Genomic DNA, 19,711 nt, shown 5'->3' on the forward strand with positions numbered 1-19,711 from the left:
CCAGTTTCTTGGCAGCAAGATAATAATTCTTACTAATTAGACCCGACATTAGACCGTTATTATGCCATCATCAAATTTAGTCTAGTGTCCACCCCTCACATTCCTTACCAGCTTGTCGTTCTTTCTCTCCTATCTCATCGGCGTTTTATTGCATACATTATCAGGAAAGAACAAAATGATAGTTCTCTTGTATGTGATACTCTGTGTTGTATTAAAACGGTAGGGGCTGCCTGAAGCATGTGATCGTGAAAATACTAACGAAAGAGTGAAAATGGAGAGGCTTCGTATGGGAAAAATACAGACAATGGACGTTTCGGGTACAAACCCTTCGTCAGCACAACAATACACAAATTAACGTTTGTAGAGCTCAGGGAAACAAGTGATTCCATTGGTTGAATTATTGAATACAACTCACGATTTGTTTTCTTTTACGACCAAAGACTGTTTTTTTTTGACGTCATTATTTGGTCAGTGTCAGGCTATAGTAGTAGTAGTAGTATCGTTCGGCTCCACTTCTATGTTCAAGGTATCAATCCAGGTTCGGATGTCATCATCACATTTGTTGATGGTTTCAAATCCCCCTTCCAGTTTTATCTCTGGGCAATCTCGTACGAGGTGGTTTGCATCTTGTGGTGCTTGCTTGCACTTTGGGCATGTTGGTGATTGTTGGAGCCCCCATTTGTACATGTTGGCAGCTGTTCTTGTATGTTTTGACCGTAGTCTATTTGCAGCTATCCAGTATGTTCTTGGTTGATCCTGTAGAAATGGGAGACTTTTACAGGGATCTTCAATTAGTTCCCCTCCTGTTACTTTATTCCTTTTCCATTTCTCGCACCAGGCTTCTTGCGTGTTGTAGTTTTCTTTCTTTGATAGGAAGAAAGGTGAACGAGATTTTAGTCTTGATGTTGGGGGCTATAATATAACGGTGGCGACGATCAGTTTTTTCTTTGAGCACGACTGACGACAACTCACTAGACGCTGCACTAACCTAAAAATGACGTCAAAATATCAGTTCTCGTGTCAGGTTATAGATTAACGAAGGCTACGCTCTGGCTCCATTATTTGGTTTTTGCACTGCCTAGTGAGTTGTCGTTAGTAGTGCTCATGGAAACAAGTGGTCCCATTGGTTAAACTATTGAATACAACTCACGATTTGTTTTCTTTTGTGGCCAAAGACTGGCATTTTGACATCATTTTTTGGTCAGTGTCAGGCTATAAGTTAACGATGGCGACGCTCTGATCTACCAACACCGCCTTCTCAGTTTCAAAGATACTTTGTTTAGAACCAGCCACAATGTAAATAAACGACAGATTAACACAAAACGATTTTAGTTTCCCCATGGGTCGTCATAAAATGAGCTCATTATCCCATTGCACACGGTTTTGGTGAGAGGACGATGATAATTGAGTCCGGTAGTGTTATAATGTCAGTACTCACGATTGAATGCTCCGATCGTGCAGTGTTGGTAGGGCGTGTCTGACACTCAGGAATGGCTGGTGGCATTGATGATGGCAACTACTTCCTTTATTAATTTGTTTTTATGGGTTTTACGGCGTACGCGACACTTTTAGGTCACTTCAGCACCAATAAAGAGAATGATGATGAGACATCCGTAAGAGAAGGGAGTCTGTTCAAAAAGAGATTAGAAATAGGTTCAGATATAATAATATCTGTGTCTGGTGTGAGATCAGTTGGTAGAGCACTCACTCTCTTCAGACGCAAAGAGACCAAGATCACCATCTCCATAAAAAAAAAAGAGTGGTATAATATTTTTTTCTTTTCTTTTCTTTTCTCTCTTACGCAAAACCAAATCTTCGTCAATTTCTTTTTTTTTTCGATTTATTTTCCTTCTAATTTCTTTTAAAAACCAATTGTGAGTCGGTAATCAAGCTTGGCACCAAGGGATTCATCTCTAGGACAAGGACAGAGAGCAACATGGGATGCGAAAACCAGAAAAGAATGAAACCGTCCACAACAACCACCTCCATCACCATCATCATCATCATCATCATCATCATCATCATCATCATCATCATCAACATCATCATCGTCGTCGTTGTCGTCGTCGTCGTCGTCGTCGTCGTCGTCATCATCATCACCACAACCATAACCACCACCACCACCATCACAACTAACAACAACAGCAGCAATTTCATACGTCATTTCATTGCAATTCAGCAATTCATCACAACTACCCCCCCCCCCCCCCACACACACAAAAAAACCCACCACCACCACGAACACAAACAACCCAACCACAACTACATCAACACTTCTGTCGTATTCCAACAAGACATATTTCTAAAACTTTTGACCAGAAAACCTTTACTTCAAGTTATAACCATAGATTTTTAAAAAACACTCAGCTTGTCAACATTTTAAAACCTGAGACGTTAAGCGCTATGTGATCTAGTTGTATGACTCTCGCCTTCAGATCGGAAGGTTCAGGGTCAAGACTTGCTCTGAGCAACGCTTAAGTCTTGTTGAGTTCTTGAAAAATTCTTTTCACTCACATTCTCTCTCCGTACACGGGGGGGGGGGGGGGGGGGGGGGGGAATGAGTACCTGGCCGTTAAAAGCGTTGTCTCTGTCAGAAAAAAAATATCGCCTCACAAGCGTGTGTCTTGTCCCACATGTTTCGTCTTGCTGTTGGCTTGGACCCCTCGTAAAAGCGCTTTGAGCGCGTTTAGTAAAGACTGCACTATATTAATGCTCACGTAGTTTTGGGGTTTTTTAAAAAAATAATCTCAGGATCGACACTTTTTGAAAGAAAAGTTGGGGCGGGGGGGGGGGGGTGAAGAGAGAGAGAGAGAGAGAGAGAGAGAGAGAGAGAGAGAGAGAGCGAGAGAGAGAGAGAGAGAGAGAGAGAGAGAGAGAGAGAGCACTAATCTGATAACCCATTTCCTTATGGGCTCATTGTTGTAATGGAAATCTCAAAATATTTCGCAAAATATTGTCCATTTAGGCCAATAAGTGGATTCGGATGTCAGACCTGCAAAAAATATGGGAACGTCGATTTATATCGATAGATGCTTGAAGTGAGCATTTGTTGTTGTTTTTGTTTCCCAAAATGGAAAAATAAAAACCTGTTTCGTCAGAGTTCAGCTGACTTCACGACGGGTTCCAAATTTCCCCAGTTATGATAAATTATGAGGAGACAATTTCCCCCCGGAAGATGTAAACTATTATGTCAAACAAGATAAGGGATTCCATCAGCAATATGGCGTGAAGGTGCCAGTGATAGAGATAGAGGAACAAAAACAAACCACGTAAATGAAAAAAGAAGAGAAGGGAGTGAGAAGGTGGGAGGGGGGGGGGGGAAGGAGGAAAGGAAGAAAAGTTTTGGTATTTGAGTGAAAATTCTTGAAGGAATTAAAGCGTTATATAATTCTTATGTTAAACGGATAAAATCGACATGTATATATATATAAATGTCTGACATCCGAATCCACTTATGGGGCTAATGTAATATTGTTGTAATGGAAATTATTTTGCGTCATTTTTTTAGATTTCCATTACAGCTAGCAATGAGCCCAAAAGGAATTGGGTTATCAGACCTGCAAATAAGTGCACGTCGGATAGAATCAATTACCGTCTATTACATGCACAATTAATTGAAATTGATAACAGTCTCTTTAGTCAGACATTTGAGGCACAAAGTGTGTAACAGTGCAATAAATTACAATTTCATTTCAAACCTTTACGTGAATGATATGTATCCGACGTGTACAAATATGCAGGTCTGACATCAAAACGCAATCATGGGCCTAGTTTGGCATTGTTGTAATGGACAATATTTTGCGTCTTATTTTTTTTAATTTTTTTTTTATTTTTTTTTTTTGAGATTCCCATTACAACAATGAGCCCATAATGAATTGGGGTTATCAGACCTGCAAATATTTGCACGTCGTGTGCATAATGACTCCTTGAAGCAATACTCAATTCTAGATTGACTTTTGGGTTCGATCCCCCATCGCCGCGGCGAAATTTTTATTCTCTTGTCTTATGGCACTTTCCTACTCACTTCCTTTCTTGTTGTTGACTTTTGACAAGTTGAGTCAATTTAATCGATCGATATAAATATTATCTAGTGCCGCTATGTGGTCTTATGGTATGACACTCGCTTTCGGATCGGAAGGTCCTGGGTTCGAGCCTCGCTCGGCGCATAGTTGAGTCCTTGGAAAAAACATCTTTACTCACAGTCTCTCATCGTACTCAGGTGTAAAATGAGTCCCTGGCCGTTAACAGCGTTGTCTCTGTCGGAAAATGTTTTTTTGTAATATCGCCTAACAGGCGTCATGTCTTGTTCTACATGTTACGTGTTGCTGTTGGTCAGGGATACCTTGTAAAGCGCTTTGAGCACGTTTAGTGGATATTGCGCTATATAAAAGCTCAATTTTTTTTTTTAAGTCCTGAAGTAAAAGTTTCTGGCTAAAATGATTTTTAAAAAGTGTTTTGTCACAGTTTGGCTGAACAGGATTGGCTGAAGCGAGAAATCTGATGTACACCGACAAAAAGAAGTCTTTTGTTGTTGTTATTGTTGTTGTTGTTGTTGTTGTTGTTGTTGTTATTGTTGTTGTTGTTCTTGTTCTTGTTGTTTTTGTTGTTGTTTTCATTTTGTTTTGGTTTAATTTTTACTTTTGGCTTGAAAGCACTTCTTTTAATAGATATTGATTGCTTAATTGAAATAAAGATCTACCCGCAATTCATCAAAAATATAAAAAAGAGATAATAAAAGAACGAAACAAAGAAAGGGGGGGGGGGAGTTGGGAGAGAGAAAAGAAAACAAAATACATCAACCCCGAGAATTCAAAGAGATAAAAGGTTTTATTTCTTTGAAATAATATAGCAATATTTGACCCCCACCCCGTAAATAAGGTATTTTATAACGAAATAAAGTAAGGAAAATTGGGTTTAATATTTTATTTACGTAGGTAAATTACGCTTCAGTGAAGAAATTTAGCTTTTAATTAAAAATTTTTGGTTGACAACATTTTGACAAGTCAAGTTATCAGTGGCCATCCTAATCGATCAACAATGATGTAGTCCTTCAGAACCGCCAGGCCCCTGGAGTCGGAGTTTATCCCGGTTTCTATAGCGTGAAGCGGACAATAGCAATTGCTTGTTACCCCCAAATTATTTTTTTTTAAATTAAAAAAAAAAATTGTAAAGGAAAAAAAATTGCTTGTTACCCTTTGATAGGACGCTAGTCTATCGCAAAGTACTTCTGTCTGATCTAACGACCCAGCTACCCAATCACTTCTGGGTGGACAGGAGGGAGGGGCGGGGGAGGGGAGGAGGAGTCTGAAATATATATCGACTGCACCCGGGATCGATCTCGGTCCCTTTGCTTGTGAAGCGAGTGCTCTACCAACTGAGCTATCGGAATCCCCTTAATCGATCAATTTCTGAAGTAAAAGTTTTCTGGCCAAATTGACCCCCACAAAAATATAAATAAATAAATAAATAAATAAGTAAATAAATTAATAAAAATACAGTTGTGTTTTGTCAGTAAGTAGAAATCACTTAGAATGAAGCCCCTTTAACCTCCCCACCACTCGACGTCATTCCGGACAGACTGATATAATCGTCCGTGTAATAACAAAACGCATTTTTAAAATTTTCCTATTGACCAGAAAACTATTACATTCATACTATATTGATAGATTAAAATGACCACCTTTCTTGCCAAAAATTATCAAACCTGAGACTTCCTTTGAACCTCTTTGAAAGACTCGGGTTTGAAACTTGTTATCAAGTGTTCACATTTTAATATACATAAAAGAAGCATAAATATTCCGACCAAAATTTTTATTATTGACTTTTTTAAAAAAGCATTTTGTTATTGTAGAGCAAAGATTTCCTTGAATAAACAATTGTATTTCTCTTAATGTAAGTGAGCGGGTTGAGAGCTGATCAATTAACCCTAAAACCGACGCCGTGCTGTTTAAACACAGACTCACTCACGACTCCACACGAGACGACGTCCCGCCTCCCTTCTTCAAAATAATTATCGTTATTAATATTATGATTATGAGAGAGTGAGTACCTCTCTCCGGCACCCAGACTCACTCACTCCGGGCGATATTACAAAGCTATGACACGCACGTGCCAGCGTGGTTAAACAAAAGAGTTAAGGATGAGAGAGCTGAAATGTAGTAATTCAGTACAGTTGAGTAACAGTGATTATTTAAAAAGAAAAAGAAAATCAAGTTGATGGTCCTTTTAGAAATAATTCAATAGCAAGAAATGAAGTGAGTAGGAAAGTGCCAGAAGACAATAGAGAATAAAAATGTATCGATGCGATGGGGGGCTCGAACCCTCGACCTTACTGGTACGACAATTCTGACTGGTCGGGGAGAGCGTAGCGCTGCTGTCAGAGCTATCCACCACTCAAAAAACAAAACAACAAAAAAAGTGGCATCAAACTTTGTGTCTATCTTGAACCGTTCTCCCCGACTTCTTGAGGTCATGGGTTCAAAACGGTTTAACCTTTCTGAAATAATTCATTGAACACGCAGTCTCATATAGCGCAATAGATTGTACGGATTCACAATGTTCAATGCGCTTTACACATATCCGTTTATTCCTCACAGAAGTCACATCGAACCAAGATTATACCATTCCATTACAATTTGGATTTTAAATTTTACTGATCCGTTCAGTTCAGGTACTAATTAAAACACGGAATCTGCAGTTAAGATATTATTAATCCTAAAGCTTACTGTTAAAAAAAAAATTAAAAACGAAAAAGAAATGCTGCTTTTTGTGACATCAAAAAGACACCAGTGAGTAGTGTTAGTGTTTTGGACTTGGGGACCAGAACGGAGGCTTTGTGAACTCATAGCCTGACACTGACCAGAAAATGAACTCACAATACAAAGCGACGATACAAAAAAACAAAAAAAAAAAACAAAAAAAATGAACTGTGAGATGTTGAAACGAGATTGACGTCACCTGCTCTTTGCTATTGTTTTTAGACAGCCATTATCGTGATAAGTTCGCACTAAATTCCTTCAATCAGAATATTATTATAAACGTTTAATAAGGTCGAACATATTTTTGTACGTTTGACAGATCCGGTTGGCGGATGCTATGAGTATTTTCCCTAAACGCATAACGTCAATAAGTGAAGAAAGCAATGTCCAGGGGCAGGCAGTGAGTGATCAAGTTGCAACATTTTAACATGGAGCGAGTGAGATGTTATCAGACCCCACGAAAACTTCTCGACTCAGTAAGAGCGATGTCTGGATTATTTTGTCGCGTTCATCTCAAGAGATTCTGATTTCATGATAATAATATTAGTGTTTTTGTCGGGATACGTTGATATCCAGACTGGATGAAGTAAGAGAGGGGAGTTGGGATGATGAAGGAGGATGGAGATTAGAAGAAGAAGAGGAAGAAGAAAAGGGGGAGGAGGTGGAGGAGGAGATGGATGAGTGTGAGGATGAGGAGGAGACGAAGTAGTAGTAGTAGTAGTAGTAGTAGTAGTAGTAGTAGTAGTAGTAGTAGTAGTAGTAGTAGTAGTAGTAGTAGTAGTAGTAGTAGTAGTAGTAGTATGTAGTAGTAGTAGTAGTAGTAGTAGTATTGTAGTATAGTAGTAGTAGTATTGGTAGTAGTAGTAGTAGTAGTAGTAGTAGTAGTAGTAGTAGTAGTAGTAGTAGTAGTAGTAGTAGTAGTAGTAGTAGTAGTAGTAGTAGTAGTAGTTGTTGTTGTTATTGTAGTAGAAGGAGAAGGAGAAGAAGAAGAAGAAGAAGAAGAAGAAGAAGAAGAAGAAGAAGAAGAAGAAGAAGAAGAAGAAGAAGACAAGGGCGGAGGAGTGGGGGGGGGAGGATGAAGTAGATTAGGAGGAAGACGACGACGAGGAGGAGGAGGAGCAGGAGGAGAAACGAAGCAGAAGGAGGAGGCGGAGGAAGAGGGAAATTAAAAGGAGGGGGAGGGGGAGAATGTTTGTGTGTGTGTGTGTGTGTGTGTGTGTGAAAGAGAGAGAGAGAGAAGAGAGAGAGAGCGGTGGAGAGAGAGAGAGAGAGAGAGAGAGAGAGAGAGAGAGAGTAGAATGGGGTAGATTTGGAAATGAATTCCAACCACTTAGCGACAAGACATGCCCCCGATCAATGTTTACATTTGATAAAAGCATCACTTACTATGCATGCGTGACGGGCGCCTCCGGAAGACCTCGTGCCGGAAACAGTTACCTGGTTGTTGTCTGAAGTCGGTTATTTTCCACTATAAAACAGAACTCTTTTGTCGCCTGTCGACACTATCAAAAGCTGGTGGTCCCAAATCTCGTCGAAATGAATCAAGAATCTGGGATTTTCCAAACATAGCCACAGGTGTCTCATTGTTTTCACAGAAAATTAAATTCCGTCAACATGGTGATATGATATATAATGACTTTTTCTATTGCCAAAAATTGCATTCACAACGAAATATCATTTTAATAATGCATAGTGCTCGGCCTTGGCTTTATTTTTAGATTCTACCTCTCAAATGACTTTATCTGATTTCTAGACTGAGTAGAGAATATATTATTCATATCAAAGACGATTCATTCTCCAATGTTGAAGGCATTATATTCCATCCTTAACTATGTATCTATTCCTAGGCCTTTTATTTACCTGACCGATTATTGTGTTACACAATGACGAAATTCTTTTTTTTTTTCTTTTCATTTTGGCCAGGAAAAAAAAAGAGTTCCACAATATTGATTAATGGAGATATCCCGAAAATTCTTCTTTTTTTTTTAACTCTTAAATCCAAATCCATATGAAATAGTACAATATACCAAAAAAAAATGTCTATGCAACTACTTTAATAAACTGCCAAAAGATGATACACAGCAACAAAAACTCAAAAAGCATCCCTCACGAAAGAGATCCATTTGACTCTCTCCCTCGTATAGAGAAAATAGCGAGACAGTGCCTTTGCAAAACAAAATATTCTCACAGCAGAATAAGGACACAAATTCATGAAGCGGTAGTCCTCTAGGGCCAAAATGCAAATAGAACAGTAGTCCATTTCAAACAGACAATTGCTTGCTACCCTTCAGACAGAAATCTAGATTATAGCAAAGTACTTTCCGCCAGATCTAACAGACCCAAATTATACTCAACTCAATCACTGCTGGGTGGACGGGGAATCTTCTGCTATAATCTAGATTTCTAGTCTGAAGGGTAGCAAGCAAATGTATGTTTAAATCATAGGACTCGGTATGAACTACGGCTCCATTTGCATTTTGGCTCTAGAGGACTACCTCTTCATGACTTTCTGCCCTCATTCTGATGTGAGAATATTTTGTTTTGCAAAGGCAGATTATAGCAAAGTACTTTCCGCCAGATCTAACAGACCCAAATTATACTCAACTCAATCACTGCTGGGTGGACGGGGAATCAGAAGTAGAAAAAGAATCACGCCTACTCACTGGGTCGATACCAGTCTCTAGGCTTGAATTGTGAGTGCTCTAATAACTGAGCTATCGAGACCTTCAAAGCCATGAAAAGCACGAGTATTACAAAAGCTGATGCATCTTCTTCAGCTTGGAAATGCAAATACACAGTTAGGCACAAATATCACACATGAAGTCATAAGAAAAATTTGAAAATTTTTGTTTACTTTTTCTTTTCTATTGGTCTGTCTGTTGTTTTTTTTTTTTTTGTTTTGGTTTGTTGTTTTTTTTTTTGTTTTTTTTTTGGGGGGGGGAGGTTGGGTTTTTTTTTTTTTTTTGGTGTTTTTTGTTTGTTTGTTTTTGTTTTTGTTTCCCAATTCCTTGTTACAGCTACATGACGTAGCTGTATGGGCAACACTGATTGCATAAACCAGGCCCCTTAAAATGTTCTTGAGATAGTCATTTGAAGCACGTTGACCTACTCGACTCAGCTGTGAATGAGGACGGGTTTTGTAAAAGAGCCAGTAAATTTATTTTTTTTTTAATTGAAAACAACATATACATAAACACACCAAAAAAGCAACAAATAAATGGACGCTCGACAGGTGGCTTGTTCTGTAGGAAATAGAAAATTGGTCTGATTGTGGAATAAGTAGTGAAGCAGTGTGTATTCGTAGAAATGCCCTGTATAAATGTGCATATCTATTTATTGTTCTAGTGGATTACTTGTACTGTAGGAAATAGAAAATTGGTCTGATTGTGGAATAAGTAGTGAAGCAGTGTGTATTCGTAGAAATGCCCTGTATAAATGTGCATATCTATTTATTGTTCTAATGGATTAATAGGCCCGGCATTGTCGGAGCTGTAATCGTATATCTAAAACAGTTTATCACCCACTTCCAGACACAACCGTTTTCCCCTTCCCTTCCTCTAGTCTACGCCATGTCAGCGACATCACCTTGTGTTTTCAACAGGTAGATAAAGGTGAAAAAGCGATGACTCCATTCTCTTTGATAAAGGTAAAACAGTCTGCAATTCCATGCAAGAAGATACCGCACGAACAACAATCATTTGGAGAAAAAAAAGTAGTCGAGTTTGGGTCTTTTGACGGATGCGGCGACAAGAGGGATACACTCGCGATGCTGAAAGGAGAAAGTAATCGAGATAAGCGGGAGTATAAAGAGACTACAAGGACGTTTGTTTCTCCCTGGGTTACAAGAGTGCCATTGTTGTCTTGTGTGTTAACTCGTAGGCATAATTGATTGCCATGTCTATTTGTAGCTCGTCAGTATGTGGAAAAAACTGAACACACAAACACACACACACACGCTAAAAAAAAAAACAAAAAACAAACAAACGAACAAACAACATCTATATTTAATCAACAACAAACAAAAAAAGGTGACACAAGTAATTTATCTATCATTCGTGATCGTCACAGCTGATTTCTGAATTATTTTTTTTTTAATATTTTTTTTTAGTATCGTTCTAGTTTTGTTTTGTTTGTTTGTTTGTTTTTCTTTTTGTGTTTGCTTTTTTTTTTTGGGGGGGGGGGTTGGTTCTTTTTTATTTATTTTTTGGGAGGGGGGTTGTTGTTTTTGTTTGTTTTGTTTGTTTTTTTTTTTGTTGTTTTTTTGTTGTTGTTTTTTTTTTTTGTTTTTTTTTTTGTTAGTATGTTTGTTTGTGATTTTTTGGGGTTTTTTTGTTTTGTTTTGATACGTTTGTTGTTTTTTTTTGTTTTGTTTTTTTTTATTGTTGGTTTTTAAAAATTCTTGGGGGGGGGGGGGAGCGGGGGCAGAGATATGCTTTAGTATTTACTTAAATTTTTTGTTTGGTCTGTTTTGTTTTGTTTTTATTTTTCTTTCTTTCCGCTCTTTATTTTTTTCTTTTTAATTACTTTAGTTTTTGTTTTCTCCATTATTGCTGTCTGTTGTTAACGGGAGGCAGTATAATTTTATTTGAAGTTTGAAAAAAAAATATTTTCAATTATAAAACTTGCAGTTAAATCAACAGAGACAAATAAATAATGTGTATGTTCAGTTTTCCTTCTATCATCTACTAGGTCGAACAGTGTCAGGATATATCCGACAATTAAATTATATCAAATTCACCATTTATTTGTCTGGTCGTGTTGGATGACACTCGGTTCTTGTTTTCTCTCAAAGCGGTTAGATCCGAATAGGAGCAAATCTGATATGTGACCCTACGCCTCGAAGCGGTATTAGGTCGAGATTTGGAAAACGAAGAAAATCGGTTTTAAAGTGAAAATGGTCAAATTTATCAAATTTCAGTTTTTGGTTGTTTCAGACACTACAATCATTTTTCTTCATAAAAACATAATAATTCAACATAAATATTTGCGATAAATTGTATAATTTCAAGTTTTAAAATGGAATTACTTCTCTTTTTTTTTCCCTTCAGATCTTATAGTTTGAATCAGATTTTGGAAAAACTCACCTGATATTTGTGGTTTTACAGCATGACATTGCCATTAAGTTTCTGACTTTTTATGTCCACGGTTCGAGTCCTTCTGTGAACGACGAGGCAAAGATGAGTCCTGGGAAAAATCTCTTCACTTAATTAAAGATGTCATAATATATAGCGCCTCAGAGGTCCCATGTCTCTCCTAAACGTTCAGTGTTATAATTTGTGACTTGAGCTCCCCATGTAAAGTGCACTGAATCACATTTAGTGGATACATCTTGCACTTTATAAAAGCTCCCGTTTTCCATTTTTCTTTTTCTTTTTTTTTTAAAAATTACAATCGTTGTTTTCCCTTTCTTTTTCTTTTTTCTTTTCTTCTATAAAAAAAAAAAAAAAGTAAATACATTATCTGACAAAATGCAGTTGCCTATAAAACAAATTCGATCTCAGATTCCCTTGTCTCGATTAAAACATCCCGGGCTTATAATTAGAGCTCTACTTTTAGGAATCGTGTGCATTTATTTAAAATATGCGAGAAAGACGAGACTTTAAAAAAAGACCAAATACAATAGCAAGAAAATCAAAGAAGGAAAAAATGTAGACTCCCCCCCCCCCCCCCCAAATAAAAAAGCAAGCCAAAGCTAGAAAAAAAAGTATATTCATTGTGTAGGGAGGGGAGAGGATTTATTTATTTATTTATCCATTTAGTTATTTAGTTATTTATGGATTTATCTATTCAATTCATTTATATATGCATTTATTTTTTAAATTTATGTATACATTTTAATTCTATTTATCCAGACATTATTGAAAACGACAATAACAGCATTGCGAATCACCCACCCATTACACACTGGAGACTGTAGGGGGCTAAGGTAGCGCCATATCAATGCCGATTGGATGCGCCCATTTTTACTTTTTATGTACGGGTTTGTAGTTTCTTGGTGACACGCTCGGCTTGTGGCCTGTAGGTTCCTGGTTCGAGTCTAGCATTGGCCGGCACAAAGCTGAGTTCTTGGAAAAGACTATTTAAATTTAATTCACATTTTCTAAGTCACTTTACTCAGGTGTAAAAGGAAAGGTGTCCAGGTGATAGCAGTATTGTTTATGTCGGGAAAAAATATATTATATTATAGCGCAAAACAAGCGTCGTGTCCCGTCCTATCTGTTACGTGTTGCTCTTGACTTTAGACCCCTCGCAAAGAGCTTTGAGCACATAATTTATTGAATAATGCGTTACATATTGGATCACTTTTTTGTTCTTGCTGTTGTTAGTTTTAGTTTATATATATATATATATATATATATATATATATATATATATATATATATATATATATATATATATATATATATTTTATGCATTTGTTTTTTGCTTGTTTCGGTTTGTGTTCTTTGTTTGTTTTCTTTTTTATTTCCTTTTGTTTGGTTGGTTGGTTGGTTGGTTAGTATTATTTATTTATATTTGTTTTGTTTTGTTTTTGTTTTTGTTTTTGTTGTTGTGTTTTGTTTTGTTTTTGTTTTTGTTTTTGTTTTTAATTCTCCATGACATTATCATGAACTCTTTTTTTTTTTTTTTTTTTTTTTTTTTTTTTTGTTTAGCGTCGTTCTGAATAAAAAATAAAGTGCTATTTTGTGGTAAATATGAACGGCCTTGGAGAAAACAATAACTATTCTACTCTATTACAAGGAGATTGAGAGTCACCGAGTCGTCTTGAAGTCAAGATAATTGTACCAAAGTTTTGGCAATGAATAAATTGTCTCTCTCCTTTATTAGAATGGCCACGCTCTTACGTGCATGAGTCATCATTAAAAAGCAGATGTTTAATAATAATAATGATAATAATAATAATAATAATAATAATAATAATAATATATAATAATAATAATAATAATAATAATATAATAATAATAAAATAATAATAATAATAATAATAATTAATATAATAATTATTATTATTATTATTATTATTATTATTATTATTATTATTATTATTATTATTATTATTATAATGATAACAATAATAATAATAATAATAATAATAATAATAATAATATAATAATAATAATAATAATAATAATAATAACAATAATAATAATTATTATTATTATTATTATTATTATTATTATTATTATTATTATTATTATTATTATTATTATTATATAATAATAATAATAATAATAATAATAATAATAATAATAATAATAATAATAATACAAGAAAAAATTTATCACCGAGTACCTTGTATTTTCTAGCTACATACATATTTCTTGAACTCACAAGAATACCTGCTGTATGAGTGATTATTTTGTCCAAAGGTTGAGTAAGAAAGTACACACATATCAGTTGATCCTCCTGTCAGAGTCGGAAATGAAATTCAAAGTCCACCCCATGGCCATGAGGTCTTTGTCCGCCGCACGTGTCGTCTTGTGATCATCCAGAGATATATTTTTAAAAGTTAAGCGCTCAGTGTGTGGTGGTTTTCTTGGATAAGAACTTTTTCATTATGAGTTCGACAAAACCTTCAAAGATGATGTTATATTATTCAAAGTAATATATTATTATGTCGTGTGCTATAGAATGACACAAATTATCGAGGTATTAGTCTCACCAGCCTCCGTGGCCTAATGGATAAGGCATCGGCCTCCTAGATAGTCGGATCGGCTAAAATGTGTGCAAGCCGGGGATTGTGGGTTCGAGTCCCGTCGGAGGCTTTTTTTTATTATTTTTTTATTTTGTTTTTGTTTTCGTTTGTTTGTTTTTTTTTGTTTTTTGTTTTTTTGTTTTTTGTTGTTTTTTTTTTGGGGGGGGGGGGGGGGGGGGGTTATTTGTTTTTGAACTTATAATTTGTTTCTTTCTTTTTATGTTGTATTTTTTTTTGTTATTATTATTATTATTATTATTATTATTATTATATTATTATTATTATTATTATTATTATTATTATTATTATTAATATTATTATTTTTATTTTTTTTTAAATTGTTATTACGGTATTATTGTTATATTGGCCTGCCCATTCCTCAACAATATCTCCATCTTGGTTGTTATCATTGTATCACCATTTTGTGATGTGGTTGTTAAAGTCACCTATCACAATCCTTGGTTTCTCACTAGTGGTGGGTGTAACTGACCATTTGAATGGCATTGGTGGAGGCTTGTAGACAGATATCACATTGAAGTGGTGTGCTTTTAATTCTGAGAATTTCCACCTCACTTACTGTCATGTCCTGGCTGTATTATGTCACTATTGATTTGTCTTTGACGTAGATAGCGCTACAGTGAATATCGTTGCCATATCGTATAACTAGGTGCATGTCAGAGATGTTTGGTGCCAAGGTCTTGTGCGTCTCTTGTAGACAAAGTATGTTTGTTTTGAGGTTGTACAGTAATTCTATCTTTGTTGATGAGAGTCCTTCTGCGTTGAAGCTAATAATCCTAAAATCGTCCATGCTGAGGGCCGATGGGCTATCGTTTTACCACCCTGATCATGGAAGAGTGTGTTGTTGGTGTTGTGTGTGTTGTAGCAATCTGTCTCCAGCCAGGGATTCCAGGGACGCGACGTGGACTCACAAAATGCCAACAGGAAAAACTCAAGTATGTGCCTTCCATCTTTAAAAAAGGGCCAAGCCAACAGGAAACTGAACATCTCCTGGAATAGGAACGTATTGTAGAATAACACATTCCCCATGTACCGCGATGTCACCTTAGACCGCACAATGTCCTTCTCTCAGCACACAAAGAAAATAAAAGCAAAGGTGGACACAAGAAGAAGAAAAACTCCGAAGAAAACTGGAAAACACGACATGGAAAGCAGATCCAAAAACAGTCCGGAAACCGCACTAGCCCCTTGTTATTTATCAGCCGAATTCGCCTCACCAGTCTAGGCAAGATCCTGCAATGCCAAAAAGATTGACCCTTAGCTACATAACACCTGCCGGATCATTACTGGTAACTTGAAACCGACTGCAGTTCCAGTCCTCTATCGGCTGGCTGGCATTGCACCTCCACACATTCGAAGAGCACTGCTTCCAAAGCCCAGAAATATAAAAAGGAAATGGACTCAAGGGACCCCCTCCATGACCACAACCCAACGACAAGTAGAGTGAAGTCGAGAAAGAGCTTCATGACGGCGGAAAGCATCAATCCTGACCATGCAGCTGTATACAGACTTTCAATCACGCAAATAGAGCCGTTGAAGATCCGAGAGAAGTACTGCCCTACGGACCTGAGCTCCCCAGGAATAAATGGGTGACATTGAACAGAGCACGGGCAAAACTTGGGAGAACATCAGCTGGAAACATGAAAAAGAGGGGGCTGGCTGAGACCAGCTTCTGTACATGTGGATGCCCAGAGCAGGCGATGGAGCACGTCCTTTGAGAATCCCAAGAGGGGCCCAGCTGCACTGATCATGACCTGAGATTCTGCTCCCCAGATGCTGTGGAGGGGTTCAGTGTTGGAGCGACAAGCTATGGTTCTTATTATTAGTATTCTTCCTATTATTATTATTATTATTATTATTATTATTATTATTATTATTATTATTATTATTATTATTATTATTATTATTTATTATTATTCATGTCATTATCATCATCATCCTCATCATCATCATCATCATCATCATCATCATCATCATCATCATCATCATCATCATCATCATCACCATCATTAGTTTTATAATAATCACAATTGTCATTATTATTATCAACATTGTTGTTGTTTTTGTTTATTTTAATTTGTTCTGACTATTATTCTCTCTTTCTTTCTTTTCTTTTTTTTTCTTTCTTTCTTTTACTTAAATACTAATGTTGAGGTTATATATATATATATATATATATATATATATATATATATATATATATATATATATATATATATATATAAACGAAAGAGAAATAAAGACTGTAAACAAAGCATGTTTATATTTGAAATCTTTTTATTGAAAAGAAAACAAGAATAAAACAACTAATTTATCAAAACATTTCTAGGGAGTTAAAAGAATCATTACGTTACAACAAATTATTTGATATGAAAGTAAATGTGGTTGTGATGGTTATATTTTAAATAATGGCAAATTGTGATTTTGATGACGATGATGATGATGATGATGATGATGATGATGATGATGATGATGGTAATCAACTTTATTGTAACTTTTTAAAATCATTATTGTGCTTTCTTGTTATATCGTTTCCTCCTTCTCCTCCTCTTCCTCCTCCTCCTCCTCCTCATCCTACTCCTCCTCCTCCTCCTCCTCCTCATCATCATCATCATCATCATCATCATCATCCTATCCTAATCATCACCATCAACATCATTATCATCATCATTTTATTTATTACTATCGTCATGTCATTCTTATCTCCTCACTACCATTACCATAATCATTATTTAAAACATCAATAACTATGAATTGTAATGTGATCAGCTATAATGACGGTACTATCTCATCTATCCAATAAATAAAACAACTCAATGTATCAACAATGTTATATTGTATTGTATTCCATTCAGCAAATGAGGATAAAGTTTTGATTATTTTTCAAATTTAATATTGAAATATTTACATCATCCTTGTTTAAATCGAATTTGAAAATTGATTTTTTTAATAGATAGAATCATTCCATTTAAACACAAAATTATCATTTTATATCATATCATGTCATATCATATCATATCATATCATATCATATCATATCATATCATATCATATCATATCATATCATATCATGTCATGTCATATCATATCATATCATATCATATCATATCATGTCATATCATATCATATCATATCATATCATATATCTATATCATATCATATCATATCATATCATATCATTCATATCATATCATATCATATCATATCATATCATATCATATCATATCATATCATATCATATCATATCATATCATTAATCATATCATATCATATTCATATCATATCATTTCATATCATGTCATATCATATCATATCATATCTATCATTCATATCTATTCATATCATATCATATCATATCATATCATATCATATCATATCATATCATTCATATCATATCATATCATTCATATCAATATCATATATTTATATCATATCATATCATATCATATCATATCATATCATATCATATCATATCATATCATATAACATATCAAATCACATCATATCATAACGTATTATAATATAATACATATTACAAAGAGCCTTTTCCAAGAAGGATTCAACTTTGCGCGCCCACAGCTGGACAAAAAGACCAGAGACATAAACGGTCAGAAGCTGAGTGCCACGCTGCAAAACCACAAAGATAGAGTGAGTATTTTGAAAATCTGGTTTAAACGGTAAGACATGAAAAATAGCAAAATATCAGCTTGGCTCCTAATGGAATCTGCTCGCTTGAGAGAACACGAGAGCAACGTAAAACGTCTTTAAGTCATCAACCGCCTTGGAGTTTTGCAATAGGTAAGAACCCCAATCATTCCTGAGTATTTTCTTTCTATGTGACAAAATATCAAAATCAAATAAAGCGATTAGAACATTATTTTAGAATATCAAAAAGAATGTGTTTGTTAATGTGATATTTTGCGCAACTCAAAACGTAAGCAGTATTGCGTAGGCTACCTGAATGTCACAAGATCAGCAATTTTTTAAGAATAATTGATGAATAGCTTGTGACGAAAACACAATAAATATTTGTTTATATATTTTTGTTTGTTTTTGTTTTTGTACATTTGTGTACATATCATCAAGGACCCCCCCCCCCCACCCCCACCCCACCCTGACGATATCACGATTAAGTCGGAAATTTGTAAGACTGGAATAACCCAGGCGCCAGCCGCATTGCAGCGCCTCAAATTGAGCTAGGCGGGGTGAAGTGACTTGCTCAAGTCCACACAGCACATCGGCGGGTGATCGATCGAATTCGGTAGTATTCGGGTACCCAGCAAAGATCGAGCCACACTGCCCCCTGCAAAGAGATTCTGATTATAACAACAAATTGTTTTACATGAGGGCTTGATATAATGGATTCGTATTGATATCAATAGAAATGATAGAAGTATCAAAGAAGTATCGAATTCAGGCTGTAATAGCCGATTTGGATTTAGATGATTTTTTTTTTTTTTTTTGTTATAGATGATATGGATTCAAAAATAACAAAGATTCGTACATAATATCAACAAACAAAAAAACCACATACATGAATAAGTAATGTAATACACTTATGTACCATGAGTATTGTTATGACAATATTGGAGGTTATCCATCATCATTTCGTAATCACAGTATTAATTATTATATATTTATCTCTGGTAAAATAATAGTCTCTCTCTCTCTCTCTCTCTCTCTCTCTCTCTCTCTCTCTCTCTCTCTCTCTCTCTCTCTCTCTCTCTCTCTCTCTTAGATATAGTAACACATTATTGAATACTAAAATTAGACTTAATAGTAATAGACGAGTTTAAATAGATGTTTAAAAGAAATGAAAGTGACGAAAAGGATTGACTAGAATCGTATAAAGTGAGATATGGTTAGATTTTACAATGTTGCACAGTAATGTGCATTCGTGGATTTGGACATAAATGTGCAATAATGGTTTTGTACAAGAACGTTCAAACAATGGATTTCGAGAATAAGGGACAGTAAGCTGGACTTCTACAATTTGTACAATATGTTAATAGTGCAAATAAAGCGAGTATTATGACAATAAAAAATTCCATAATTTACATATTATTATTATTATTATTATTATTTATTATTATTATTATTATTATTATTATTATTACGATTATCATTGTTATTATTATTATTATTATTATTATTATTATTATCATTATTATTATTATTATTATTATTATTATTATTATTATTATTATATTATTATTATTATAACAATGATAATTATAAT

The 19,711-nt window shown here is 35.2% G+C and overlaps 1 non-coding gene across 1 annotated transcript; it reads left to right on the plus strand.

Moving 5' to 3' along the window:
• The first annotated feature begins 14,423 nt into the window (after nt 1-14,423).
• Trnar-ccu (transfer RNA arginine (anticodon CCU)) lies at nt 14,424-14,524 on the plus strand. Its single transcript has 2 exons — nt 14,424-14,460; nt 14,489-14,524. It is a non-coding gene; the product is annotated as a tRNA-Arg (tRNA).
• The last annotated feature ends 5,187 nt before the right edge of the window (nt 14,525-19,711 follow it).

Source organism: Berghia stephanieae, chromosome 7 (genome assembly GCF_034508935.2).
Source record: "Berghia stephanieae isolate SIO BIC M18660-M18661 chromosome 7, UCSD_Bste_1.3, whole genome shotgun sequence".
Taxonomy (NCBI): Eukaryota; Metazoa; Mollusca; class Gastropoda; order Nudibranchia; family Aeolidiidae; genus Berghia; species Berghia stephanieae.